A 12,249-nucleotide genomic window follows, 5' to 3' on the forward strand; every position below is an offset into this window, starting at 1 on the left:
CGGCGGCCGCCAGTTTATATTGATCGAAAAATTGGAATCGGCAGCAGCTAAGGTAGCAATCCGCTCGAAATAATATTTAAATAATAAGATCGTAATTAAATCTTTTAAATACAGGATGGCCTAAGGCGAATCTGTTCAAAATGTTGGCATGCGAGCAAAAACAGCATAATTTAAATTAGAACTGTCAAGGGAAAGATAATAGAAGAATGGAATGAGTGACAAATAGATAAAATTAGTTTGTATACTTTTCGTCATTCCGTTTTACTGGCATTTCTCAATTAAAGGCGAATGGAAGAGGAGGAAATCAACTACTCTAATCAAACCATCTTCTATAGATACGCCTTGGGATAGCCACTCTAACGTTTAAAAGTTGGGCAATGATTTTTTGACTTTTACATTTGTTCAATTTTAGACATTAAAAAAATTGGTAGCCTTGCTGAAAAAGGCGCATTCAATAAAGGTGGTGGCATTAGACCAACAACAATGTTTTGTACGTTTGATTGTCAAACAAATCATTGGCAAAATAGAAAATAAAGAATGAATTGGCTTTGTTTCATTCTAGGCTGACAGCGGCATTGACACGGCAAAAGAAAAAAAATAAAGCAGCTGATTTACCGATACCACCTTTAATAGATTCGCCTTGCTCTTCAGTTGGAGAAAGTTTCTGCTGATGCAGAAATAAACACTGTTCACGGAGAGGATACAGTGAGTGTAAGGACTGTGCAAAAGTGGTTTTCAAAATTCCGAAGTGGTAACTGCGACGTGGAGGATGCCCTACGCACTGGTCGTCCTGAAGTCTTTAACTCCGACGCTTTGCTCGAACTCGTGGGAGCTGAGCCAAATTTCACAGTCGATATGATAGCTCAGAGGTTAAATTCAGCGCATGGAACAGTTCACAGGCACCTGGTTCAGTTGGGAAAGGTTTCAAAGCAGGGAAATGGGTTCCGCATAGACTTTCCGTCGCCAACCTTTAGCAGAGAGTGAATGTGTGTTCTCAGCTGCTGCAACGGCTTGAAAATTAAAGACTTTTGAACCGCATCGTTGCTGGTGAGGAAAATTGGGTCCTTTACAATAATCCTGTTCGCAACCGCCAATGGTTAGACAAAGATGAAACACCAGAACCAACCCCTAGAGATGGCTTTCATCCCAAGAAGATTCTCCTGTCTATTTGGTGGGATATGGCCGGTATTGTTTATTATGAACTTCTGGAGCCACACCAGACGATAACTGCTGAATATTATTGCCATCAGCTATCAAACCTGAATGAGCCATTAAAAAAAATCGACCGGACAGCTATGAAAAACAAGAATGTTCAAACATTATGGGGTTAGGTTTTGAATCCGTGGCCTGCCAAATGGTAGTCAGGCATAATTCCATTCGGCTGAGGCGGGAAATTATTTCCATAAATTACTTTAAATGCACAACAGAAACAAAGTGTGTACAAATTTCGAAATGTTTTCATCTGGAATCAAATATAAGGTAGGTTGGTAAGTAAGGTTGTTTATCATGGGAAATTCATGGGAAACTAAATATCTGTTTTCAATATATAAATATAGTTCAGATAAACCTCCAGCATAGCATATTTACATATGTAGGAGTACTTGTGTTTAATAATATTCTATTTTGCAACACATCATTGCTTTCAATTTCAAAAATTTGGACAAAGGTTAAAAGCTTATCGTTGCTAGACTGATAATACCGCCTATTATTTTGCTAATTATAGGATTTATTGCATTATTTTTAATCAATTATTATTTTACTTAAGAAGTCTATGATCTTCAGCTATATGCACTATTATGCACTAGAAAATAAAAGACCCCGTCAGCCTTCAAGGCGAATGTCATTATTGGAGACCAATTCCCACCTCTCGCGAATGAAGAGCTCCTGGTGCTTGTCGTGAGTAACAATGGGCACTGGCACTTGCGCCAGAGGTTCCGAGTGACCATGACCCAGCTTCTGTAGTAGACCAGCCATTGTACGAGTAAGTCTTCCATGTGATAGCTGGCATTAAATCAACTCATCTAGAAATAGTGGGTTTCGTTGAAAGATAATTCTTGCATTCTTAGCATAGCAATAAGTAAAAATTGTGTTGGGTATGACTGTATGATAACAAAAAAAGGAATTAATTTCTTAAATGAAAAAATAACAATACAATTTAATTCTCTTAAAATACTGAATAAAACATTGCAAGTAGATGCATATCTATAAAAACGATGGCTGCCTTGAAGTTAGTATGAACAAAAAGTGTTGAAAAATGTATGCTAATTATCCATTGGCATTCGCAAAGAGGAAGTAGAGTATGCATACATACCCCCGTGAACCCATATGAACTTTCTTATTATTGTAATTGAAACCATAACGTAGTTCAACGTTATGCGGTAAGCTTTGCTTTTCGCCCTGTTTTAGGAGCAATTACGGTAAAAAAAAATAGTTGAGATTATCTATCACGCGTAACTTCTCCTATTAGATTCTTTTCTGGAGTATTCTGAAATGGAAATTGAAATTCTGAAATTGAATTGTAACGCATGGGTTGAAAAGTCCTAAGCTTTAACTAAAATATATCTATCTGTGAACTACGTGTTATACACATATACATATACATATTAATTATCAACTTCTGATAAGCGGATTTTAAAAATCCTTCTAAATCCGGTGTCCCTGCTCTCGTAGTGCTTATTTCCATACTAGGGGTGTAAAATACATTTTATCATTACTTTTAAAAGTAGTGCACACAAGCCAGGCGCAATGCTTCCAATGAAGAATAGTGCAGAATATCTCGGCAGTATGGAAGTAGTGAGCAGAGGTTGTGACCATTCGGAACAGATCTGATTCGAAACTCACTGTGGGTATGAAACCCTAGGTAGGTAGGTATAGTGGTTGTCGATTGACACACCTAGGCCTGCTGTAGGCCCATTGTGATAACTCCTCACTCTATCAATGTAGACTTGTTATTTTTATATTGGCTACTTCTGCCAAGCTATTCAGGGAACTATTTCCTGAAATATTGAACCTTCTTCTACCCAGAGCTAAGCACCCGCATAGAAAGTGTTCTATAGTCTCTTCTTCTTTGATGTCGTTACAGCTTCTGCAATAGTCGTTATAGGGCGCTCCCAGTCTGCTGGCATGCCTGCCAATCAAACAATGCCCTGTCAGGACCCCGAGGAGATTTTTCATATTTTTCCTGTTTAGTTTCAACAGTCGGTTTGTGCGGTCTATAAGCATCTTACAAGTTGCTAAAGGTATAGAGTTCGGCTATAAAGGTAACAAATAATCATTTGCTGTTTCATGCCCACAGTGGGGCATATTTTAATTTTTTTAGAATACGTAAACTTATAAATGACGATAAATGCAGTAAGCATCATTCAGTTAATTTTTCGTTCTGCACCCAAATATTGTAAAGAGAAAGTGAAATTTTGAAAAAAGCAATATTTTAATAGTGCTTTGTGTTAATAATTTTTGAACGGAGAAATAAAATCATATCGCTTCGTCATATTATTAGTACTGAGGTCAAAACGCATCGAATGGCACGTGTCTTTTTTGATAAATTTTTCCATGTACTCCATAATCTGTATAATACCGTAAAATTTATAAGAAACTTATAAAAGAAGAATCCGTTTTTCTCTTCGTTTTTTTTACCTAAAAATGATACAAGGGGGCACAAAATTAAGCAGATTTGTCACTAGACATCTCGACACTAAATTTTTTATTCCTTTTGATGAAATTGCCAATCGAGACGGTAAATTGAACGAATTTAGCAATTCATATCATGAAATATTTTAAGTCATATATTGCCAACATTTGTGAGGCAATGGGCTTTCATTTTGAATGTTTGACAGCCATTTGGTATTTTTTGTGAAGCTTACAGTGACACCATCTTTGATAATTTAACACATGGGCTGAAAAGTCTCAGGCCTAACAAAGAAACCACGTTTTTTTTTGTTCAAAATTAGCTTTATTCATCGAAGTAATTTCCATCAAGAGCAACGCAATCATTCCAGCACCGCTCAAATAATTCATATACCACTTTTGTAGAACGATTTATCTTTTGCCTCAAAATACGCCTCAGTTTCAGCGACAACCTCTCCATTCTTACCGTCGAGCATTTTTTTAAGTCTGCGAACAGCCAGTAGTAGCTGGAAGCCAAATCTGGCGAATGCAGTGGATGTGGGAGCAATTCGAAGTTCAATTCATGTAGGTTTGCTATTATTTTGATTGACTTGTGACACGGTGCGCTATCTTGAAAGTGAGCAAACCAGGCACCTACTTTGAGGAGAGCTCTCTCATAGCGAAATGCTCATGCAATATAAAGTCAAAACGATCTCTTGATATCTTTACAATGTCAGTTGCGTGAGTAAGCTTCACTTTTCGATCATTCAAAACGATTTTGTGGATTTTTGTGATGTTTTCTGGTGTTGTTTATCATCGGTGTCTCTACGATCGCGTTTGAAGGCAGTAAACCATTATTGTTATTTCTTTGTTTCTGATGGAGCGGAGTCCCCATAACACTTTGCATAAACGATATTTTTCCCCATTAAGAAATCAAGAAGCAGTTTAAAATTAAAACACGAAATTCTTTTTGCTCCATTTTTTTGAAAGTAACAAAAGTAGAGTCACTCTTAGCACAATAACTCGCGAACTAATAAATAGAATATCGTGAAATGTTAACAGCTGCCATTTCAAGGATAGTACTTACTGAAAAAGAGGTGAATGCAATAAAACTAGTGCCATCTATGTGTTAGGCCCAAGCTTTTTCAGCTCATGTGTTATAGATCACGGCAAAGTATGATAGAACTCAATTCACGGCGTGAAAACACCAAATAGCAATATTTTTTTCCCATCTATTTATGTTGCGCACAGCCGCAACATAAACGATCTCCCACATCAGCTGACACGAAGAAACAAATAAGAGCCCCATGTAAATGAATTCTCACCACCGTTCCGTTCCGTAATATCGTAGATCGTTGTGTCATCGTGTCAGCTGATACGGGCGTACGGGCGAACGTTGACGTTGGTGAGTGTGAGCACCATTAAAATGCACATGTCATTTGAAAATTCAGAGAAAACTGACAGTTGGTTTGCGAGTGATGTGTTTGAGTTCAAATAACCCGAACACATGGCATTTTTAAGCGAAACGCCTTCGTAAATAATGCAAGGGAATCTTCTTTATACTTTTTTGTGGCAATATACATATAATTCTTCTTCAATATATATGCAATATATAATATGTATAATACATATATGTATAGATGTGTATTAATATTTTTTAAAACACTTTCCTTGCTAAAATTTGCCAATTGTTTCTGTGGCGATGCTCATAAATTTGACGTTTCCCCATACTTAAAATATTGCCATCGCATTCAATCAAATTTTACAGTTGTTATAAAACCACTTAACAAATGTATGTTCACTTAGGGATTTAGTTTTTGACTGATTGATTTCTACTTTCGATTTTTATGATTTTCATAACAGGAAAATGCCGCTCTGTAACAGCACTTCTATAAGGCAAGCAGCCAGCCATACAAGTATGTATATCGACTTAAATTACTAAATAAAAATTTATTAAAAATAGACATGGTTTAGTAGTACCTTATATTCAAATGTTGTCAAAATACTTTGAACAAAATTTGCTACGCAAAAGGGAAAAATTGCGCAGTCTAAAATGCGATAGATTTCAGCCCTTGTGCCAATGGAAGAAGTGTGCGCATTGGACGCTCCTGATAAAAGATAGTTTTATGAATCCCCGAATAAATTGGGCTCTCCCAATTCTTGATGCTGCCTTCTGTGGAATACAATTAAATTAGTTTGTATAAAAAGCGAATGCATTTCGTATCTACTACGAATTTCAGTACTTACTTACTTACGAGAGTATATAAATGCCACACTTCCCGGAAATTGAAATTAACCCTTTTTACTGCATAATTAATATTTCTATGTAATTTACATCAACACATTCTCCGTAATGCATATTTTAATGATATAGTGAGTATATAAGTATAGGGTTATCTAGTAAGAGGTGTTATTTTGATATTCAAAGAAACATGCTATTTTTTTAATATAAATGATCGGATGTTTATTTCATTATAAAGATGAAGGTATGCCGTTATTTGTGGAAAACAACATTAGGCAAGTGACCACCTCGACCACGCTTACAGGACAAAATCCTTTTCATGAAATTTTCCATAACCGAATTGCAAAGTGGCCCCAAAGAAAAAAGTCACAAGGTGTTAAATCACAAGATCTCGGTGGCCAATTGTGATCACCTCTTCGAGAGATAACACGGCTCGGAAACTTTTCCCGTAAAAGATCAATGGTTTTGTTGCTTGTGTGGCACGTAGCGCCATCTTGTTGAAAATAAACGTTGTCCAGATCAATACCATCCGATTCCGGGCATAAAAAATCGTTAATCAGCTCTCGGTAGCGATAGATAACACCTGTTATTGGATTATAAACAATAAAACAACTTACGCAATGGTTGCATTCCAACGTTCTGCATCAGTGGTGATGCCATTTGTTTAAGTATTATATATAGCATTGGATGCCAAGTGCTGTGGGACGCATTATAAAATCAAATAAAGGTATGTATAAGGAAATGAAAGGAAATTCATTAAGCAAACTCAGGACAATATAATGGAATTGTTTTAAATGAAAGATAAGTTAAGCGCCTGTCACGCCCACATTACTTCAATATCCTCATGTTTGAAGCCACTTGGAAATCACCTCTCTTAGGAAAACGGATAATCTTCTAATAAGTTGTATACCTTTAGGAAGTTTATTAAAAAGTATTCAAGATATTATAGATATTATACAAGATATATTATTCAAGATATTACTGCAACATGTGAATGAGAATTACTTCTTAAACTGTGTGAGGCGTAGATTGGATACTTAATCTACTCGTTGCACAAGAAAATGTTCAAAACTTTGTAGTAGTACAAGTGTCTCACGGGAAGAATATTCAACATTTTTAAAAAGATTCTTAGAATGAGGAGTTTCTGCAAAATTAATAGCGGACGAATAAACGAAAATGAGCATATGCATTACCCCAGCAGCTTATACCATATCGTAATTTAGATTGTATTAGCCTATAGCACACCATTTTCAGTACACTATTTGAACACAATTTTCTAAGGCGATAATATGAACGTACAATGGATAACATATTCCTTTGGGGAAAAAGAAATCCATTATTTTGCGTACAATTTTTGCGCAAATGGTTTACAACTTTTTTATGGTCGATCTTTAGCTCCTGGGCGATGCTACGACTACTAACAACTTAACTTCAATTATTTCTCTGATTTTGTCGACATTTTCTTTAACATCAAAAATGACTGAACAGAATCAACAAAACTCGAATTGCACGTAATTTGCCGTTATAATAACGGCACTATAAATACCATTCACAATTTCAGCCGCCTGGCTTGCATTTTCGTCTTTATCAAAGAAAAACTCAAAACTGTAAAATGTACCGAACTTTCTCTTTGCTTACTTCGATTGTTAACACCCTGTAACTCACAACTGAATGGAAGAAGGAAAAACAGCAACATATTTTTTAGTGTGAAATGTCACCTTGACAACGAGCATAAAAATTTTAAATTGTTTAATCGTTACTTTATGAGCAGCCCGGGACATTTGCGAAATGTGTGGAAAAGGTGTCATAGGCGAGTCTACAGCACGCAAATTGTTTGCAAAGTTCGTAAATGGCGACTATGACAACGATGACACGTCCCGCAGCGGGAGGCCATCTGAATTCGATAAACGATTATCTCATTCAATAGGTTTTACCGAAAAATCGGGAATCTGGGTGCCTCACGAGCTCAACGAGCTCAACGAAAAAAACAAAGAAAGTCGCCTTCAAATTGCTTCTCAGCATCTCCATCGAGCAACACACGGTCATAAACAGCGTTTTTTGTACCGAATCGTTACGGGAGATGAGAAATGGTGCTTCATTCAAAGAAAATCATGATATGTGTTTGGTGGGACTGGGAGGGCATGTGCACTGGGAAATGCTCGAAAAGAATGTCACGGTCAACATTGCTCAGCTACACCGCGTGAATGAGGCTATTCGACTGAAAATGCCTGACCGACATGGTGCAACCATACACCTTCACGACAACGCCAGCCACCATGTTGCGCAAGTCGTCAAAGCCGCACTCCGCCCGAATGGAAGGTCCTTCAGCATCCGCCGTATTCACTTTGTATCGACCGATTACCATCTTTTCCGCTCCCTGTCAAACTATATGAAGGGCATCAACAAATTGGTCGAGAGATGGGAGGAGGTTGTAAACAATAACGGCCAATATATAATTAATTAACTTATTGATATAATTATTGTTTGTTATTTAAATAAAAGTCAGTATCTATAAAATGCATTACACAGGCGTAATACTTGAATACCGTTGTTCAAACCAACCAGTAAATTTCCCAACATTTTACATAATATTCCTGCTCCGTGTTTGACGTCAGCATACAATAAGTTTACGGATATATGCGTATTTATATATTTATTCGCTGGCATTTTGTTTTTCAACAGCGTTTTTTTTGGTTGCATATTTGTTTGTCAAACTGCAAGCTTTTGGATTTAGGATATTCAGCTTTCTAAAACCTGAAAAAATCATAGCAAATTTGTGCACCATTACATGTGACAAATCCACGGAATGGTTAAGTTAAAAATATAAATAACTAAGTGCCATTCATAAAATAACATAAAATTATTCTATGGTTTGCACTGACTATTCTATTTTTTTAATTTTTTACTACCTTCTCAGAAAGGGGAAAAACTTATGCCCCTATTCCCCCTACTTCCAAATTGCATCAATTGTATAAGTAGCGTGAAAAATCAGTTGCCAAACTTTAGGTAATCTTTAATTATCGTATCATGGTGTTTTTGGTGTCCTTCGATATTTGTTTACCCATTCGTGGAACAACATCAAGACGGACGCCACAAATATGAGGAGGAACTCGGCCAAACATCCAAAAAGGATGAACAAAGTAAAAGTAACAAAGTAAAAGTAATTTGTACAGGCCACCTCCTAATATCAAATCAAGTGGTTCTAGGAGGTCTTTAAAAATATAAATACAAATGTATAAGAACTTAAATATCAATGGAGGTGACCTTTCCAATTTTGACCTGCAAATAAACAGGAAAAATAGCTGATGTGCTATCCCCCTAAGTCCTACCCTAACATTAACAGACAAAACAATACCAATTTATTTAAGTGGAAAACAGCTAAGCTTTAAAAATTATTTGTTATTATTCTTTATCGACTTCCGCCTTATTTTCACGTCGTACATTGTATTTCCTCATTTACGTATTGTATTTATTTATTACAATAAATATATGCGCATGTAAAAAACAGCGTTAGCCACAAGGTCTTTTATTCTATTTCAAAGTGCACTCCACCTAGAAAACATTGAAAACCACCGGCCCATTTACGGGTGCTTGGGACTGTAGAAAAAACTGTTGAAAGACAAATTGCAGGCGTATAAATCTATACAAATACATGTATCCGTAAAATTATTCTTTGTTGACGTCAAACACGGAGCAGGAATATTATGTAAAATGTTGGAAAAATTACTGGTTGGTTTGAACAACTGGTATTAAAATATTACGCCTATGTAATGCATTTTATAGATACTGATAGACTCTTATTTAAATAACAAACAATAATTATATCAATAAGTTAATTAATTATATATTCGCCGTTACTGTTTGAAACCTCTTCCCACCTCTCGACCAATTTGTTGATGTCGTTCCGCCAAGAATCACCTGGTCTGGTATTAGAGAAGTTGTCGGGCCAGTTCTTAAGGACCTCTTTGTTATCGAAGGTAACTGCCTTCATATGGTTTGACAGAGAGCGGAAAAGATAGTAATCGATCGGTGCAAGGTTCGGAAAATACGGCGCATGATACCATGTCGATCAGGTATTTTCAGTCAAATAGCGGAATATCTTCATTCACACGGTGTAGCTGAGCAATGTACAACTCCTTGTTGACCGTGACATTCTTTTCGAGCATTTCCCAATGTACCATGCCCTCCCAGTCCCACCAAACACATATAATGATTTTCTTTGAATGAAGCACCATTTCTCATCCCCCGTAACGATTCGGTACAAAAAACGCTGTTTATGACCGTGTGTTGCTCGATGGAGATGCTGAGAAGCAATTTGAAGGCGACTTTCTTTGAGTTCGTTGAGTTCGGTGAGCTCGTCAGGCATCCAGGCTCCCGATTTTTCAATAAAACCTATTGAATGAGATAATCGTTTATCGAATTCAGATGGCCTCCCGCTGCGGGACGTGTCATCGTTGTCAAAGCCGCCATTTTCGAACTTTGCAAACAATTTGCGTGCTGTAGACTCGCCTATGATACCTTTTCCATAGATTTCGCAAATGTTCCGGGCTGCTCATAAAGTAACGATTAAACAATTTAAAATTTTTATGCTCGTTGTCAAGGTGACATTTCACACTAAAAAATATGTTGCTGTTTTTCCTTCTTCCATTCAGTTGTGAGTTACAGGGTGTTAACAACGGAAGTCAACAAAGAGAAAATTCGGTACATTTTACAGTTTTGAGTTTTTCTTTGATAAAGACGAAAATGCAAACCAGGCCGCTGAAATTGTGAATGGGGCTTATGGTGCCGTTATTATAGCGGCTAATTACATGCAATTTTGGTTTCGTTAATTCTGTTCAGGCATTTTTGGTGTTAAAAAAATGTCGATAATGTCGAAAATTTTGATAAAATCACAGAAATAAATAGTATGCCGAGGAATCGAACCAGCTCCTCCAGGAGGGAGCAATTGTAGGTCTTCCTCCTCTAGTAGCTACGGGCCCAGGATTCTGTGTCTCCTGTAGCCTAATGCCTCACAGTTAGTGATTAAGTGTTCCATAGACTCCTCTTCATCACAGCAGAACCTGCATAAACTGGTGCCAGATAGTCCTATTGTATTGAAATGTTTATTGCAGGCAAAGTGGCCTGTAAGTGTTCCGCAGAGTAATATACGACCCTTTTTATCTAGGGTTAGAGCAGATTTTGCTCTGTTGGCATTGAAGTTCAAAAACTTTTTGTAAGGCCGCTTGTGCCGTTCCAGTATTCCCTAATTTTAGTTTGGATCCGTTTTTTGGTTTCCTGTTTTAGATTATTTTTGTTAAAGCCGAAAAATAGGGTTGGCCCAATAAATAGCCCTTCTGCCCCTTTTTTGGCATAAAATAAGGCAAACTTCTCGTTTTCTTCGTGTCCCTCATGTCCTAGTACCCAAATCAGTGAGGCCTGATTATGAGTGGCCAGTTTGTTGAGTGCAAGATCGACCATAAAAAAGTTTTAAACCATTTGCCCAAAAATTGTACGCAAAAATAATGGATTTCTTTTTCTTCATATTATCGTCTTAGAAAATTGTGTTCAAACGAGTACTGAAATGGTCTGCTATGGGCTAATGCAATCTAAATTACGATATGGTATAGCTGCATTAACTACTAAAATTCGTCAGCTATTCATTTTGCAGAAGTGCCTCATTCTATGAATCTTTTTAAAAATGTTGAATATTCTTCCCGTGAGACACTTGTACTACTACAAAGTTTTGAACATTTTCTTGTGCAACGAGTAGATTAAGTATCCAATCTACGACTCACACAGTTTAAGAAGTAATTCTCATTCACACGGATCTAAACTTAATAGAAAATATTTGGGGTATATTAGTCAGAAGAGTTTACTCCAACTATCGCCAACAATTGCCAATTTGACAATACCAACGAGCTTGAAGCGGCAATTAAGGCAGAATGAGCTTCTCTAGATGTAAATTTACTTAAAGCAGAATCGATGAAAAAAGGTTATTTTGTGTCGCTAAAGCAAATGGTGCTTCCATAATACTTAAATGTTCTAGACGACAGAAAAAAAGTTCGAAAAAAGTATACTTTTGTTAAACGATCACTTTAATTAAACAGTGTCTTATCATTTTGAAACACCTGAGAATACGTTTTTGCTAAAAATTTTGCTTTATGTATTAAAAAAAGTTCTAAATTCTGTAATGAACATATAACTTTTGTTACTTTAATCGATGTGTAAAATTTTTATTTTCCTCAGAAATTTATGCGGTAGGAAAGGCTGCAGAAATAAGTAGCACTAGCAAAGACATCGAGCAACTCCGTTGACAGACAAGCGGCAATAAAGGCAATAAACTCATATGAAAGTTCATCTAAAAACGTTCTCAGGACCAGGGAAGCCATAGAGAGACTAGCCGCAGACAGACGGTTGCATAT

This window comes from Anastrepha ludens, chromosome 6 (assembly GCF_028408465.1).
Source record: "Anastrepha ludens isolate Willacy chromosome 6, idAnaLude1.1, whole genome shotgun sequence".
In the NCBI taxonomy this organism is placed as follows: Eukaryota; Metazoa; Arthropoda; class Insecta; order Diptera; family Tephritidae; genus Anastrepha; species Anastrepha ludens.